The sequence below is a fragment of the Rhineura floridana genome, chromosome 3, assembly GCF_030035675.1.
Source record: "Rhineura floridana isolate rRhiFlo1 chromosome 3, rRhiFlo1.hap2, whole genome shotgun sequence".
Classification (NCBI taxonomy): Eukaryota; Metazoa; Chordata; class Lepidosauria; order Squamata; family Rhineuridae; genus Rhineura; species Rhineura floridana.
Genome location: NC_084482.1, coordinates 184,292,862 through 184,311,998, shown reverse-complemented (window position 1 = coordinate 184,311,998; position 19,137 = coordinate 184,292,862). Strand labels below are relative to the sequence as shown.

General features: G+C 42.9%; 1 protein-coding gene across 8 annotated transcripts in view; it reads right to left on the bottom strand.

Annotated features, from left to right (window-relative positions):
- FHIT (fragile histidine triad diadenosine triphosphatase) overlaps positions 1–13,127 on the bottom strand; it is a 1,850,166-nt gene extending 1,837,039 nt beyond the window's left edge. For all 8 annotated transcript variants that reach the window (XM_061618744.1, XM_061618747.1, XM_061618746.1 and 5 more), the window contains exon 1: positions 13,016–13,127. The gene's annotated coding sequence lies outside the window, so the exon portion shown is untranslated. The remainder of the gene's footprint in view (positions 1–13,015) is intronic.
- Positions 13,128–19,137: the final 6,010 nt, after the last annotated feature.

Here is a 19,137-nt window from a genome sequence, read left to right as displayed (position 1 = left end):
TTCCAAGCATTCAGGTGTAACGCAATGCTGAGAGGCTAGGCAGGGCAGCAGTGGTGATGGCGGCAGCTGCGCATGCTTGAGGCGCCCGGCATTGTCCTTGTCATCATCACAAACGTCATGCAAGTTGCCCTGCAGTGGCAGCGGGCAAGTCGTGCAGCAGCAATGGCAGCATGAGAGTCACCTGGTGGCAGTGGAGGCACCGAGCAGGTCAGTGAGCAAGTAGGGCAGTGGCATAGGCAATTGAGGTGCTTGGTGGTGGCTGGGCCTGGCCCTTGGTTGGATGGTGGAAGGGAGGGAGGGAGGGAGGCTGATGACCTGTGGGTGGGAGGGAGGGAGGGGAGTGCTGGCAACCCATGGAGGAGGGGGAGCCCTGGCAACCTGGGGGGAGAAGCACTGGCAACCCATGTGCAAGGGGAGGGGGGAGGAGCACTAGCCACCCATGGGGGTGGGGTGGCAACAGTAGATGGGGTTGGCACACACAGAGAGCATGGCGGAGTCCTTAGTTACTAAAACCATTCTTAAGTATCAAAAATAACACTGCAGTAAAAAAAATTGAAACTTTTCTCCAACATTCACAAATATGGAGCTTGATCATTTCTGCAAGAGAGACATATTTAGACTTAAGGTACAAAACTTAAATTGAGATATATATTTTTGAATACTATTGTTTCATCACTTTTGTGTTTGTCGTGCCAAACAAAGGGAGGAGGGGTGGGATATACATTTAATAAATATATATTAATAACTGATAAACTGTGTATACCATATAGAGGTAAAAGTGGACCACAGATAATGGAAGACCAATATAGGATCGTACACTAGTTCACTAAAGAATTGCATAACAGCTCAATAATAAATCATTATTTCCAGAGATACATATCTACAACAATCAATATAAACTAATAACACCTTGGTATCTAACTCCTTTGGAGTTAAAAATGATGTATGGATCATCAACAATATGGGAAGTGTTAAAAATTTAATAGAATATAAAGGAGATTCCATCCATAGCTGATGAACATATCTTGCAGTGAAAGAAAGTGTGCTTGGAAGAATGAATTTATACAAGTAATGTCCTAGAAATATGAGAATACTCCCATCATGCATTGGTGGTATACTGGAGAAAGTCTTCAGGAGGTATTCAATGCTAGTCCTACTCAGAGTAGACCTATTGAAGGTAATACACATGGCAAACTTAGTTTCATTAATTTCAATGAGTCTACTCTGAGTAGGACATAGTTGAATACGAACCTTCATCTTTTGCTCTAACTGCCATAGCATAAGAACATAAGAAGAGCATGCTGGATCAGACCAGTGTCCCATTTAGCCCAGCATCTTGTTGTCAAACCAGATGCCTATGGAAAGCCTGTAAGCAGGACCTAAGCACAAGAACACTCTCCCCTCCTGCAATTTCCAGCAACTAGTATCCAGACGCATTCTGCCTTCAACTGTGGAGGAAGAGCATGGCCATCATGGCTAGTCACCATTGATATCCATATCCTCCATGAATTTGTCTAATCCTCTTTTAAAGCCACCCAAGTAGGTGGAAATCACTACTTCTTGTGGGAAGCGATTCCATAGTTTAACTATGTGCTGAAGAAGCACTTTTGTCTTTCCAGAATCCTCCAATATTCAGCTTCATTGGATGTCCACAAGCTCTGCCATGATGCAAGAGGGAGACCAACTTCCCTCTATCCACTTTCTCCATGCTACTCCGTTTTCTCCAGTTAATCAAAGTACATCATGTCCAAACTAGCTCGATTCAACAATCGCTGTCTAGATAGCTCCTCAGGAGCTGCACCTATAAGTTTTAAACAGAAATGTAAACTCCTTCTTAGCCTATACATCTGCCTCCTCAAGTTATTTTCCTAATGGCTATCCCCAATTTCAAGTGTTCCATTTCACTGCATTCTCATAAACATACTTGCCTGAAGTGTGACAGTGGTAGTGAAAAAACGGTAACAATAATTACTGTGAAATAACCATTTGATCAGTCTGTGGTGCACCCACATACAGTTCAGGTCACTCCTCCTGCAGAAGAAAGAGCAATCAAAATGATCAGGCGGATACATTACCTTCCCTGGAAAGAAAAGCTGAACCAGCTTACACAAAAGTCAACTTTATTGGGAAATGAGGAGAGGGGTGTTAGAATATTAAAAAAAACAAAAAAAACAAAAAGTGTCACGAGGGGGAAAACAAACAGAGGAAGTCACTTTAAATATTTGTTATTAAAATTTATAAGTTTTTTTTTAAAAAAACTCATCCTCCCTTAAAATTGTGAGTAAGCAGATTTAAGACCAAAGAACTTCTCAGAATGCGTTATTAACTAGGGAACATTGTGGTGGCTACTAGCATAAATGCCTGTTTAAAAGAATCAAGTGATACACAGAGAACACATCTGCTAGAGGCTACTAGCGAGGGCAGCCAGAACCACATTAACTATGTTTAGAGACAGCAAACCAGATGCTAAGTACTAACAACAGGGACAGCCATCAATATCAAGCCCAGCTTGCAATTCTCCTTGTAACATGTGGCTGCCCAATCTTAGGAAACGGAATGCTGAGCTAGATAAACCATTGGTCTGACACAGGACAGCAATCCTCATGTTCTTATACTACATCTCCACACAGAAACATGAAATCAAAAGAGGCAGGGTTGAAAGCTATCATAAACGTGCAAATATATATAATCAGTAACTATCTAAAATGCTTTCAAAGCATACTTTTCATATCCTCAGTGATATAAATGAAACACAATTATGTGACAACATAATTAGCTGTGTCAATAAAGTCAGTGAAACTGGCAAGATTACTTTCCAAATTCTGGAAAATAAGAGCTCTTGAGATTTATGCATGTTAATTCTTACACACTGTCACAAGAATACAACCCATTTGTCTCTAAATGTCTACATTCAATTACATGCACTTGACAGATGTTTGCTCCTTCACCAGTGATTCATTTAGAAATCTGTAACAATTTCTAGGGTCTACAGTTCTCCAGAACTGCTGTCTATTCATTTAGGGCTTGCACAAGATTTAAACAAATTATAATTACTATTAACATTTTTAAAAGAGTTGATTAAGTAATTTAATTAAACCTCATTGCTTCTGAATCTCCACGCAATGGAATACACAAATTTTAATGTGAAGTAAAATTCAAAGTATTTCACAGGGTGTTTCCCTGTTGGCCAGAGCAATCCGAGTCATGCAAAGACAGCAGGAGGGGGGGCAGCAGAAGCTCCGTTGCATCCATTCACTGTTCAGGAGCCATCAGGCCAGCTGAGCATTGGCTCAGTCAGGAGCAACATGCAGGGGCCGGGAGGTCAAAGCCAGCACCTACAAAAACCCCTACTGAGGAGTAAGCACTCCCCATTGACCGACACTGAAACAATTTCACTCTGCCGGCCTATTGGCCAGTGGAAATATTGCCCGGATCCGGACCCATGGGAGTACTCCAAAGGGCAGTTGGATGCCAGAAAAGTCACCCCCTCAGCTCTGCCATGCCCCCAGAATGCCCCGTTTTTGGGCCTTCCGCTGGCTTCTGCCAGCTCTCCATCTGTCAGGCTGACTGTCCCAGGTGGACCACCGGCTGACCCAGCATGGTCACGGCAGCAGTGGGGAACCATCAGGAAGAGGGACTTCTGCCAACAGAGCCTGGCAGAACTGGGAGCCTGCCGGCTCAGCCAGGGATCTGCCACATCCAACTCCCCCCAGCCCGACGCAAATACAAGTTGGATTGTGCCCTAAGTGTCATTTATTATCTACTGGAAAGAATATACTGGTCAAACTGGCCTAGGTAATATCAGCTGCAGCTAAGTATTTCACATGAAGGGACACTTGAAATTTATGCATTTTCCATACAGAAAGTATTTCTTGTATAGGAAAAAATATCAATATCTGGAATAAATTTTAATGTGCAATGATCACTCCTGTGTCTATTTTGCTGCATGTACATGCACTGAAAGGGCTGAAATGATGTTAATTACATTCAGCTTTCATAGACACTCCATATCTCCCATACAGATTGTTTTTTAAGTAAAAAAGAGCAATTTGGATGTTTAGTCTCTTTACAGCACACAGAATGCAACTTTAAAATTAGGAGATTCAGCTGTCATTCAAAGAAGATTTAAAGGTGCTCTGAATATCTTAAAATGCATTGGAGAGGAATATGAAAAGCAAGTTATGAAATCAAGGAAACTGGTATCTGTTGGACATCGCAGATATCTTGCCCTCGAGGGGGGAAAAAAGGTGAAATACTTCATGCAGTTTTTCCATTAGACATTTCAGTGATTCATTGAAACTTAAGTGGCCAACATCCTATCACATATTTTAGAATGTCTTATTTAAATCACCAACATCAAATATTTGAAAATGACTTACTAGGAAATCTGCCTCGAGGTAGGATATATTGTTAGCAATTATTCTTCCACCTGAACTTTATAAATGCATGCTTCAGAATGTTACATTTCAACTTAATTGTATTGCTCTCTATATAACTAATTGCAACATATCCTAAGTGCAACTCCAAAATGAGTGTTGCATATATCTCGTAGTTTAATGTGTTATTTAAAACAAGTCACACCAAGGTCAGGGATATAAATTTCATATCTAATTTCTTCATTTACATTCTTATGTGTGTTCTATACCTTTTCCTAATAGGACTGTTAATTTACAATAGGAGAAGTATTAACTTTGTACTACGGGGAGGGGGGGAACCCTTAGAAACATAAACCAGCAGTGTCAAAATGCATTAGCATTGCCATTCAGTTTTTGCCTATTATTCCCTCCAGATTTCCAGCTGTTCCGCACTGTGCAGTTCTCACTTAAGGAGCATGTGTAAAAAATGACCAATAAAGCAACAGGCAGCAAAAATGATCAAGTACTTTAAGTGGTTATAATTTGACTTTTTTACTGGAATCAACATATAGGCCACAAGTGCAGATTATACTAAACCAAACCATGGCTAAGCATGATCACACTGCCTCCAGAGTGTATTCTTGGCTACATATCTTGATTAAGGACAGAGCTTAACCGCAATCATGAGTTCAGGCAACACATGAAGCCAAATCTTGGCTTAGCTTCCATCCGGCACTAAGCTGAAAAGGCGGGGGAGCAGCAAAGCAGGTGCAAGCTCCTCTCTGGAGCCAGTATATTCGCACAGTCCTGGTAAATCATATTTTAGCTTACTGTGAGTGCACAGTGACATTGAATCTGAATGGGAAGGTTAAGATGCTCTATCTCAGTGATTCTCAACCAAGGCCATAAGTTACCTCAGGGGTACGAATTGCATTCACAACTTTTGTTGGGATTTGAGGTGGCCCTTTCTCCCCTCTTGCAATAGTTTCTGGCAGCTGGTGGAAGAAACGTGATGTATACTGCTTACTCCTCCTTTAGGATAAAATCTCAGATCCTGCTTGTCCCCAAGGCCCTTAAAAAAGGTGCATACAGCAAAGAGGAATCAAATGAGAGTGCACCCTTCCTGCTTGGGGCAAGCAAAACCCAAAAATAATAATCTATCCGTTTACAATGAGACTGAGATTCCAGGAAGGAAACAACAGAAGGGGCACTGTAAATCGCAAAGAAAAAAGACCACAACGAGAAAGGAGAAAAGAGAAAGTTCTTAGAAAAGTGTTGATCGAGCTCAAATAAACCCTGGCTCTTTTTTTCAAAAATCTTTTTTCTCCCTTCTCTGTGTATATGTTTCTAGAATCCACCACCACATTTCTCTTTTCCCCACCACCACCTCTGTCATCTCTCCATCCGAACAGCCAAGATCAGATACAGGACCACCCATCCAGCATTACTTGTAACTGGGAATGAATGGGGATTCAGTGAGAATGTTGTGTAGGTGGTGACGGTGGATAAAAAGTTAAGAATCACTGATTTAATTTACCCCCTTATGCTGTCACCAGAATTGAAGTAACTCTATTAACTCTATCAAGAAGATTAGTCAGTTACACAACCATTGAGAAGCAACAACAAAGTGACCCAACTATAGTGGTGTATCCACAGTCCATGGTATGTAATAACTTAGGGTGCAATCCAATACACACTTACCTGGGAGTAAGTAAGTCCCATTGAACCCAATGGAGCTTACCTCTGAGTAGACAAGTATTGAATTGCAGCCTTAGGAAAACAATTCACTAATAGGCAAAAAAAAAAACCGTGCAGTTTAAGAACATACCTATAAGCCAACAGATATTTCTATCAAACTTTAAAAAGCAGGGAAATTGGGCAGCTAGAGTGAATCCACCAGGGGAGCAGGAGACCTGACCTCCTCTCTGAGATATTGTACTGCCCTACAAATTTGTCAAAATGCAAACACAATTTGGGTTGGTCTTTCACAGTCCAATCCACTTCCTGGGTAGCTTGGAAGAATAGGAGATGCCCTATTCCCCTCACACAGCTACAATCTCCAGAACAGGGGGGCTGACTATTAAACCACTCTGGCCACTGGAGCTTTGTCAGGGGAATAGCTGATTTATTGTATTATTTTATGTTGTACACCACCCAGGGAGCCTTTGGCTAAGGGCGGTTTATAAATTAAATTAAATAAAAAATAAAAAAATAAAATAAAATAAATAGGAGTCTCTTAACAACTCTCAGCACGCTTCTCAAACCACACTTCCCAGGATTCTTTGGGAGAAGCCATGACTGTCTAAAGTGAAATAAAGGTCTGGTGTGGGTGTGATTAGCCAAGCCAAACAGCCGTGAGTCTGGTTTTTAAAACCCTGACGGTACTTACTGAGCATGCCCGTTGTTATCATAGACTTTAATGTTAAATTTCTTAAAATTAATTAAAAATCAGCCAGGCATATTTTTAACTTTTAAACTGCAGAAGATGAAGGTCAGAGTATGGGGCAAGGTCAGTAACAGGATTACAGGTACTCTGGAACATGGTTGATTTATTTATTTATTTATTTATTCTTGGATTTATTAGTCGCCCATCTGGCTGGTTACCCAGCCACTCTGGGCGACGTACAAAACAGAATAATACATTAGACATTAAGCATACCATGAGCATTAAAAATTTTAAAACATACAGTAAAAATTTCAACCCATCCCAAAAGCCTGCCTGAAGAGCCAAGTCTTTAAAGTCCGGCGGAAGCTCATCATAGAGGGGGCATGTCGGAGATCATTTGGGAGGGAGTTCCATAGGGTGGGGGCCAATATTGAAAATGCCCTCTCTCTGGTCCTCACCAGCCTAGCTGATTTAGCCAGTGGGATCGAGAGAAGGTCTTGAGAGGCTGATCTTGTCGAGCGGCATCCCTGACGGTGCTGAAGGCGCTCCTTCAGATAAACTGGGCCCAAACTGTATAGGGTTTTAAAGGTCAAAACCAACACCTTGAATTAGGCCCAGTAAACAACCGGTAACCAATGTAACTCCTTCAAAACTGGAGTAATATGATCTTGTCGGCGGCTACCTTTGATCATACAAGCCGCCGCATTCTGTACCAGTTGCAATTTCCGGACCATTTTCAAGGGTAACCCCACGTAGAGCGCATTACAGTAGTCTAGGCGAGAGGTGACCAGGGCATGTACCACCGGCGGGAGCAAATGGTTGGGAAGGTAGGGGCGCAGCCTCCGTATCAGATGCAGTTGATACAGCGCTGCCCTGCTCACAGCCGAGACTTGAGCCTCCATGGACAGCTGGGAGTCAAGAATGACCCCCAGGCTGCGGACCTGGTCCTTTAGGGGCAATCGTACCCCATTGAACATCAGGTCCACATCCCCCAACCTTCCCTTGTCTCCCACAAACAGTACCTTGGTTTTGTCAGGATTCAGCTTCAGCTTGTTCCTTCCCATCCACTCACTCACCGAGTCCAGGCACTTGGACATGGTTTCTACAGCCAACCTCGGTGAAGATTTAAATGAGAGATAGAGCTGCATGTCATCTGCATATTGATGACACTGCAGCCCAAATCTCCTGATGATCGCTCCCAGCGGCTTTACATAGATGTTGAATAGCATCGGGGAGAGGATAGAACCCTGTGGCACCCCACAAGTGAGAGGCCACGGATCTGAAACCTCCTCCTCCAGTGCTGCTCTTTGGTACCTACCAGCGAGGAAGGACCAGAACCACTGTAATACAGTGCCTCCTATGCCCAGCCTCTTCAGGTGGTCCAAAAGGATACCGTGGTCAACGGTATCAAAAGCCGCTGAGAGATCAAGGAGGACAAGGAAGGTACCTTCGTTCCTATCCCATGCCCTCATCTACCAAGGTGACCAAGGCTGTTTCAGTCCCATGCCCAGGCCTGAAACCCGATTGAAATGGATCTAGATAATCCGCTTCCTTCAAGTGTGCTTGCAACTGTTTCGCCACCACCAACAAATTATGAGAACTCTGACAGAAAAAAGTCCAAAAGTGGTCTGTTTTCTCTCTCTCTTTTTACACTTTGAACTCTTGATTCTCTCTTACTATTTTGTGTATCATCGTACAAATTTAGAGGGTTGTTAAGCAAGCATTTCTGAGTTCAGGACTACAAGTTTTGTAATGTTTTGTTTGGGAAATGTGCTTATGGGAAGCAGCAGAATGGCATGGGGGTATTTTAAACTTAACATTGCGGAATGTAAAAAATCCATGCTGGCTATAATATATAGCCACTCTCATGGCTGTATAATCAAGGTGGTTTGACTGCTTAAAATGGGAATGGGAAACCTGGGGCACTCCAGATATTGCTGTACTACAACTCCCATTCTCCCTGATTATTAGCCATGCTGGTGGGGCTGATGGGAGGTGTACATGAAAAAATATCTGGAGAACAGGTGGGTAAATATTGATATAGGGTAATTCCACATGTATGAGATTAGCTGGTACGCTATATGATATAGTGTATTCTTATCCTGTACCTCATTATGCATGTATGTATTTGAAGCATTTATACCTTGCCAACTAAGCAAGATATTCCAGGCAGCATACAATGGCTTGGATCCTAACTTCTCATGGAATACACCTGCCAATGGAAAGGAGAAGGCAATTTCTGCCATTTCCTCACTTCCCATGCAGATCTTTATGCCTTCCAGAAATATGCTCCAGAGAATTGGGTGATCCTCTGAAGCAGCACAGGAGCTAGAGGCTGCGGGAGGGGGGGGATAGGTGAAAATGTTGCAGATGGATGAGCTCTGAAAGTTTTCACAAAGAATAGAAAGGGGTTAATAAAGTACAGAGCTGTTCAAGGGCACAAGGCAGCTGGCCCTGAACAGAAAGTGTTTAAAAGCAGTGAGCAAAAGAACAGAAGTGTGGGGGATGAGCTGTATTGGAGAAAGAGACTTGTATCATATTGAGCTAAGTAAAAGCTTCTATTTACAAGAGCCTGGTGTGCGCGTTGTTACTCTGGCTAACTTGTTTATTGCCTGGCATCGGATCTGTTTGGTCTATCGCTTCTACATCTATCACAATTCACCACAGAAAACTGTCTTCATTTTAAGCATACAATGAGAGAATGACCCATGCTCTTGCATCTTCCTCAGAAAACCAGTATTTGCATTCAAGTGAACCAATGAATATTTGAAACACTGCCTCTACCCCCTTCCCAAAAGCTACCTTGCCCTCCCACACATTCCCAAGCCAATTTTGGTTTGGAGGAGCCAATGAATCTTTGATGCACAGTCTTCCTTCCTACCAGAAATCCACTCCAGGGCATCGATCTCTTTGTCTAACTGGAAGCATGACAGCTAAGAAAGTGACAAAGACAGAACACTCAAATCAGAATACAACACTCAAAATATGACAAATAAGAAATAATGGGAGACAGGAAATGGCTACAGTTTCTATACTAATAACGTGAGGCCCAAATGGAGGACAAGGTAGGATAGGAGGAAAAAACTCCCTACCCAGGTAGAAAAATAGCAAGGGGTCAACATGAGCCACTACCTCCCCCAGCCCCCTATACAAAAAAATGGAGATTACAAACTCATGCTCATGTCAATACATGGAATATTCCTGGCCACAGAGAACAGCAAACAGGAACTAGCACTGAACCACTCATGGCAGGGACTTTGTGGCTGAACAGATGCAAGGCGGCTGTGTAGTCTGAGGCACATCTACTCTGAACTCAATCACCCCTCTAAAAAGAATTATTTTGAAGCCAAAGGAGTCATTTGTGGAACCAGACAAACAAGGAGAAAAGTGCCCTCACACATCCCCAACACTGGACCCCTGTCATTACTCAGACGGAAATACACTTTTCATATAAAAATTATAACACAATCATAAGAACACAAGAAGAGCCTGCTGGATCAGGCCAATGGCCCATTTAGTCCAGCATCCTGTTCTCACAGTTGCCCATGGGAAACCCACAAGCAGGACCTGAGCGCAAAGAACACTCTCCCTTCCTGCGGTTTCCAGCAAATGGTATTTAGAAGCATACAACCTCGGCCTGTGGAAGCAGAGCATAGCCATCATGGCTAGCAGCCACTGATAGCCTTATGCTCCATAAATATATGTAATCCTCTTTTAAAGCCACCCAAGTTGGTGGCCATCACTGCTTCTTGCGGGAGGGAATTTCATAGTGTTAACTATGCACTGAGTAAAGAAGTACTTTCTGTTGTCTGTCCTGAATCTTCCCCAAATACTGCAATCTTTCATCATACGGGAGTAACTCCATCCCCTTGATCATTTTGGTTGCCCTTTTCTGAACCTTTCCCAGCTCTATATCCATATTACAAATGCAGCTGCACCGTAGATTTATACAACTGCATTACGATATGGGCAATTTTATTTTCAATACCTTTCCTAATGTTCCCTAGCATGGAATTTGCCTTTTTTACAGCTGCCACATACTGGGTCGACATCTTCATTGAGATATCCAGTATGACCCCAAGGTCTTATTCCTGGTCTGTCAATGGCAGTTCAGATCCCATGACCGTAGATGTGAAATTAAGATTTTTGTTCCACTATGCATACCTTTACATTGAATTACATTTGCCATTTTAAAGCCCATTCACTCAGTTTAGACAGGTCCTCTTGGAGCTCTTTGCAATCCCTTTTTGTTTTAACAACTCCGAACAATTTAGTATCATCAGCAAAACTGGCCACTTCACTGTTCACCTCTAACTCTAGATCATTTATGAACAAGTTAAAAAGCACCAGTCCCAGTATTAATCCTTGAGGGACTCCGCTTTCTACAGTCCTCCATTGGGAGAACTGTTCATTTATTTCTATTCTCTGCTTTCTGCTACGTAACCAATTCCTGATCCACAAGAGGACCTGTCCTCTTATTCCATGTAGTCTTTGGTGAGGTACCTTGCTGAAAGCTTTTAGAAAGTCCAAGTACATTATGTCAACCCGTTTATCTCTATCTAAATGCTTGTTGACACTCTCAATTAACTCTTGACAGATTAGTGAGATAGGATATACCCTTGCAGAAGCCATGCTGGTCCTGGTTCAACAAGGCTTGCTCTTCTATATGCTTGGTTTTGTCTTTAACAATACTTTCTACTAATTGTCCTAGGACAGATGTTAAGCTAACCGGCCTGTGATTTCTGGGATCCTCCCTGGATCCCTTTTTAAAAGACTGGCATTATTACATTGGCCACTTTTCAGGCATCAAGTATGGAAGCAGATCTGAGGGACAAACCAGAAATTTAAATAACCAAAAGCATGCTTATTTGATAGTCAATAAGGGTTACTTCAGAGAAAATATATTTAGGATGCAAGAGTTAATGCAAATGTACTGTTATTTATGTTTCAGAAATCTAGTACGTGGGACAAAGTTCATCTCATCCACTGAAATGCATTTTGCCCCTTCCCATGCACACTCCAATAGTTTTCAGGTGCCACTATTGGGGGAGGGGGTTGCTCCTTCATCATTGGGAGGTGGGGAGAGAAATTTATCTAAAAGGACATATACTACAGAGGCCAGTTTCCTTTTGGCAGTGAGCACTAGCATTTACAGCCTCTTTTTTAATACATTTTATGTTCAGAATGTTTCATAGCTATAGCACCCAAATGCACTTTTAAATAAAGGTGACCCTAAGCAGATATTCAGAACCAAAACATGTGTTTTACAAGTAGCTAATTACACCTGTAATCTTTTGATTCAAACTCTGCAGCCACCTGTAACTAGTAGCCACATGGACTTCCCTGATATAGATTAATTACACTCTTAACCACTCTTTCGTAGTCCCATGCAAGGTGGTTAAGAACTGCTAATGCCTGGCTTTTTAATCCACTCTCCTATGCACATGCACATAAGCAGAAGGCTACTTGATATTACAATGGGAACTGCAGAACCAGAGAACAGCTGCTACTTCTGTTACAACTAAAAACAAGGTGAGACCATATGTGTGTATGAAACCACGACAATTAAAAAACGGGTGATGGTGTTGAAGGGAAATATTTGGGCAGGCTTTTGGAAGAGCCAGTCTAGGATAAGGTGGGTCCAAAACTTTAAAAGCAAGTGGCAGATGTCATTTACCGCGGAGAGGGGAGCCTAATCAGGAGTAACATCGCATTCATTGTTCTTTAATCATCCACTCGTACACACAACGATCAACCCTTGTAATGCGGGGGCGGGGTTGTTTATTCCAGGTCAATTAATCCACAGTACTATTTGTACGGGGGGCTTGAAAGAAATATGAAGGATTTTGACATATCTAGGTTCACTAGCCGGCACCACTCCCTTGACCAGCCTTCCAACGAATAATGAATCGCTAAACGGAAGTCCTAAGGCTGCCACCTTCTGCACGTTTATTTGGAAATAACCTCCACTGAACTCAGCCAGTCTTACTTCCGAGTAAACACGCACGGGGTGGCAATGAAAGCGTCTAAACCTAATACGGACTGGCGTCTGCACTAACTCGAAGAAAGAGACTGCATGGCTCTCCCGGTGTTTGTTCGTTTCCTGCTATTCCAATCATTCTTCCAACTCCGCAACCATTCCTAATTCACCCAAATCTCCACCAACCCAGAAAACGAACTCCTGCAGCAGAACACCGAACTACCCCTTTTCTTTCCCCGCCCCCCTTTTCAACACGGCGCAACACAGGGGGACAGCAACAAGATGGAGACTTACGCTCACTCTCTGGCAGCTACTGCACGTGCGCCATAGAAACGTCAGGCGAGAGGGAGGGATTGAAGAGATGGGCGGAGACATCGGTCGTGCGTTGGGGAGCGCAGGCGCACTCACGTTGGAAGGGGAATCACCCTCCTCAAAATAGTAATCGGCGGGTCTCTTGCTCAGTGGCTTCGGAAATACACATGCGCAAAATGTTGTGCGCCCTTTTTACCTTCTACCTGCCCATCCCAGCTCCAAGTTAGAAACGGGTCAGGTTGATAGTGATTGATTGCTGAGTGCGAAGAGTGGTTTTTCCGTTATGTAACGAACATAAGACTCATAAATTAGACTGATTGTTTTGGGAACATGCTCCTTGGTTATTCTTTCACGGGGCGGAAGTGTAGCCTGTGTATAGAAACAATTGAAAAATCTGTAGCTGTGATTGAGTAACTGCGTGGACCTTCCCCATACCTACAAAATATAAACGCGAAGACGGGTTCAATACACATGAAATCTTATTTCGCGTGGCAAATGGGATTCCATATTGCATTTTTAAAAATTGTTCTGCCATTCAAATACATGTAAACAGTCCGTTGTCATCCCCGTGTTGCAGAGAGGGCGTGGCTAAAAGAGCTTATAAAACCCTGCAAGGTAGTCCAGTGCTATTATTTCCATATGGGGGGGGGGAGAAAGAAGTGGATGTGTGCAAACCGGTTATAGAGTAGGGTCAACAATGCTGTAGCGTTATCCAGTATCCCAATGGAGGTTTGTGATGTAGCTCAGTGGTAGAGCATCTGTGTGTATACAGAAGGTCCCTGGTTCAATCCCTGGAATCTCCAGGTAGGGCTGGGAATGTCCCGTACCTGAAAACTCAAAGGGCTGCTGCCAGTCAGTGTAGACAATACTGAATTAGATGGAATAATAGACTTGTATCAGTATGAGGCAGCTTCCCTAATCCTATGACCATAATCAAAATTCTTTCCTCTCAAGGTTGTTTTCACACTTACAGAACTATCCTTATTTTCCCCCAGTGGCTGGGAAAGCAACAGGATGGGCTTTATATTTTAAGTTTCCAGCTCTTCAAATAGAAAAATTCTGGTACCTTGTTGGGGCCTAGCAGGATCAAGGACCAAAGGCCTCAGAAAATTATCTGTTCATTCAGGGTGTACTGGTATTGTGTTTGCTACCAAATTTCCTGCCCCTACTAATACCGTCCATACATTAAATGAGACCATTTCAGATTAACCTAATGATATTACAACTATGACGCAAAAGTGCATGTGATGCAGATCCCTAACAAAAGCCACAGATGATAGATCCAGTAAGACATACATAAGCATTGTACAGAACTCTGTGATTCTAAATGAATAACAGAATTAAACATATAGGAAGCATACAAAGACTTTTTGTTACTCAGGCTGCAATCCTATAATAGCCCAGGGAGAAGTGTGGCTTCCTTCTTCGTAGACTAGGGTTGCCAGGTTCCTGGCCTGAGACTGATCCTGTGTCTTTAGGAGAAGAGAAAGTCAGCCAAGTGCAGGTGTTCTTGCAATCCTGTAATGAGAAGAACCACAAGGTGGAACTGGCTGACTGTCTCTTCTCCTAAAGACACAGGATCAGTCTCAGGCCAGGAACCTAGCAACCCTATCGTAGACATGTATTGTGTACTTTTAGTCTTTCATCATGACATGCACACACAACAGAACAGGAAGAATTAAATCCATTCAGACCGACCAAGGTCCACGCATTTCTCTCTCTCTTTTCTAGTAATTTAGCAACCCTACTTACAATTCTAATCATATTAAGCTAGATGTAGGCCTCTAGAAAAATGTGGAACAATAAATTGTAGTGACTGGAGTTTTGGGCTGAAGCAGATTCATTCAGTGCAGTTCACTGGATGGACCAATTAGTCTCTCCCTAAACATACCTTGCCAAATATCAGGGATTTTAAATATTTTTCCCATTATGTTCTTCAAAAGGTTCAGTTTGTAAAACTTTCTCCCATCCCATACCCCAGAAGTTATATATTGCATAATTCATAACAGCTAGATTTGCAAAGCAAAACAAGACTAAGGAATGGGGTGCTGATAGAATGGAAGTGTGTGTTTATTGGGGATAAATTTAGTACTCTGCTATTAAGCAAGGAAAACAAACACAAACATGTAACAAAATATGATGCATGTTTGCAGAGAATCCTAAAATTCAACAGAGCATGAAAATGGTCTCTGGAACAGAAGCTGAACCAGGATTTTAGAAGAAACATGCTTTCTTAGCTGCAAACTGCTGCCACTATCAATAGGAGCAACACATTTTGTTTCCCCCTTTCAGCTGCTTCTTACTCAAGACACAAAAAAAGGTTAAAAATTACAGTGCAGTCCTATGCATGTCTACTATCAAATAATAGCCCTGCTGTGTTCAGGTAAGTGTGTGTACATTTGCATCCTGAATATGTTTTTGCTGCAAAATTGAATTTGAGCAGCTTCCTGGTACCATGCTTCAATATTGGTGTCTTTGAACACCTTGTCACCTCCTCCCGGCATCCGCTACTTGAGTTGGCTGCCTCCCTCTAACAGTGCCTTTGACCCTGCAAATTCTAGAAACGCGCTCTGTATAAACTGTTGTTTCTGTGTAATGTTATTTTTCTGTGTCATTAATATAGTTAGTAACATGTCATGACCAAGGTCTCCATCTCCCTAGACAGGATTTCTAGTTGTCAGTTGTTTAAGAACAGCAACACCAACTGACATAATATAGATATAGATATTTTATAAAACACTGCTGAAATGAAGAAAGCTTGGAGGACTATGAGATTAGTTCAGTTCTGATACTCAAAAAACAAATTCCCAGGATCAGAATTCTTTAATTCTAAGCATATACTTTTTGCACATGGCTCTCGTTAGTCAATCTCAGGTTTCTAGTAAAACCAGAGTAGCTCCCGCAAGCCTGAAGTATGCCCACCGCTGGTCCATAGCACAGGCTTTCAACTGGGTCAGAATTTACTACTGGTTTGCAGCCTGGCCTAAGATGGATCCTTGTTTATTGGGAAATAAGCTCCATGCACTTAGTACCAAGGATTGCACCACAACAGTGATAAATGTTAATATTGTTCTACATAAATTCAATGACAGCATTTCATTCTTTCTGTGCATAGTTAAGACAAAGTTCAGATAATTTAAATACTGAAATGCAGAATTGATCCATTCTGCACAAGTGTTCACTTTGTACTGCAATGGCAGTTGAAAGAGTTTCTAGCTTGTTCTATTAATAATTTATAAACTGGATATTACATTTAAGTTTCACAAATTATTAAATCAAATAATAAGTTTAAAAGTATAAAGTTTCTTGGTCTACACCCACAGTGGCCACAGAAAGCTGAGCCTCTTTTGAGAGGGAAAAGAAACTATACCCTGGTGTGGGGAAGTATCCAGGAAAATGGTGTAACTGGCTGGAATACTGAACAGAAGCACTCCACATGCCAACATTTTGTTGGAAGTTCCACTTGGACTCAGGTATTTTCAGCTGAGATTCTTATGTGATGCATTCAGTTAAGCCATCAGTAGGAGCGCGAATTAATCTGCTAGGTGGATTTGTGTAGCAAAGATCAGGGGTCAGATCTAATACCTTCTAGCTTGATAATTCAATGAAAATTTACCTTTGGCTTGCTTTACAATCAATGATTTTTTACTATTCTGTTGATGTTGCTAAACGTTGTAGGATATCCTAATCCCTTCTCCAGATTGGTGTCAAACTGATCCTGTACTCTCTTCTTCTAAGTGCTGATAAACAATCATTTTACTTTCTCTTGTGCTGGGCTGTTGCATCTTGCGGGTAGAAACACTCACTGTTCTGTCGGTTCCACTGTGTCTCCACCTCCCTCTTCTGAAAACCTGGGCACACAATGCTAGTCAAACCCCGCCCCTTTTTACTGTAAAAAAAAATCAATTTCAATAAGATTTCGCAATTGTCGACTAGTGTGTTCACAGCCTGTGTCTATGAGTTTAGGGCTGAAATTCTATACCCACTTTACGTAGGAATGAGACTGCTTGAACTCAGTGGCTCTTCTGGGTACATATAGGACTATATTGTGAATTGATCATTTGATATCTTGTGACAGTGACTGAGCAACTTTCCTTTTGTCAGGCAGATTGTATGTTAATAGCCCAGAATGACTGGTAGATATTTGCTTGTTGGGAGATAGAGCTCTCTCTAGAATGTTTCAAAGAGGAAATCCATCAGAGTTTCAGGAATACAATACACCTCTTCTTTCCTGTGTAAGGGGGGGGCTGATGTAGTTGTGTGTGAGAGAGAAAACGGGAGTTTGGGGATAGAGACAGGCTGCATACACAACATTCTGTTCTAGAATCCATGGAGACTGAGTACTTTATTTATTTAGTTAGTTTATTTATTTATTAGATTTTTATACCGCCTGACTAGCAATAGCTCTCTGGGCGGTGTACAACAGAAAATACGAAATACATCTCATAAAAAGTGCATAATAAATATTACAAAAACATATAAAGTGCAAAAATCAGATTACATAATTTTTTAAAAATTTAAATTAAAATGCCATAGAAAAGAGGCAGGTCTTAAGCTGGTGCCGAAAAGACAGCAGCGTCGGCACCGTACGCACCTCAACGGGGAGACTATTCCAGAGTTCGGGGGCCACCACTGAGAAGGCCCTAGTTCTTGTCACCACCCTCCAAGCCTCTCTATGAGTCAGGACTCGGAGGAGGGCCTTCAATGTAGAGCGCAGTGTCCGGGCAGGTTCATATCGGGAGAGGCGTTCCGACAGGTATTGTGGTCCCGCGCTGTATAGGGCTTTGTAGGTTAAAACCAACACTTTGAATCTGGCCCGGAAGCATATTGGCAGCCAATGTAAGCGAGCCAGAACAGGTGTTATGTGTTCCGACCACTTGGTCCTCGTTATTAATCTGGCCGCCGCATTTTGGACAAGCTGTAGCTTCCAAACTGTCTTCAAAGGCAGCCCAACGTAGAGCGCATTGCAGTAGTCTAATTGCGAGGTTACCAGAGCATGTACAACTGATGTAAGGTCCCCTCTGCTCAGGTAGGGATGTAACTGGGCTACCAACCGAAGTTGGTAGAACGCGTTCCGAGCCACCGAGGCCACTTGAGCCTCAAGTGACAGGGAAGGATCTAAGAAAACTCCCAGACTACGAACCCGCTCCTTTAGGGGGAGTGTAACCCCATCCAGGACAGGGTAAATATCCACCACCTGGTCAGAGAAACCATCCACGAGCAGCATCTCAGTCTTGTCTGGATTGAGCCTCAGTTTGTTAGCTCCCATCCAGTCCATTATCGCGGCCAGGCAGCTGTTCAGCACATTGACAGCCTCACCTGAAGAAGATGAAAAGGAGAAGTAGAGCTGCGTGTCATCAGCGTACTGATGACAACGCACTCCAAAACTCCTGATGACCGCACCCAACGGCTTCATGTAGATGTTGAAAAGCATGGGGGACAGAACCGATCCCTGCGGGACTCCACATTGGAGGTCCCACGGTGTCAAGCAATGTTCCCCAAGCACTACCTTCTGGAGACTACCCGCCAAGTAGGAGTGGAACCACTGCCAAGCAGTGCCTCCAACTCCCAACTCCGCAAGCCTCTCCAGAAGGATACCATGGTCGATGGTATCAAAAGCCGCTGAGAGATCAAGGAGAATCAGCAGAGTTACACTCCCTCTGTCCCTCTCCCGACAGGTCATCATACAGGGCGACCAAGGCTGTCTCAGTGCCGAAACCGGGCCTGAAACCCGATTGAAATGGATCTAGATAATCAGTTTCATCCAATAGCGCCTGGAGTTGGCCAGCAACCACTCGTTCCAGGATCTTGCCCAGGAATGGAACATTCGCTACTGGTCTGTAGCTGTTGAAATTTTCTGGGTCCAAGGAAGGTTTTTTCAGGAGTGGTCTTACTGCCGCCTCCTTCAGACAACCAGGGACCACTCCCTCTCGTAAAGAGCCATTTATCACTTCCCTGGCCCAGCCGGCTGTTCCATCCCTGCTAGTCTTTATTAGCCAAGAAGGGCAAGGATCTAGAGCAAAAGTGGTAGCACGCACCAGTCCAAGCACCTTGTCCATGTCCTCGAGCTGAACCAACTGAAACTCATCCAATAAAACATGACA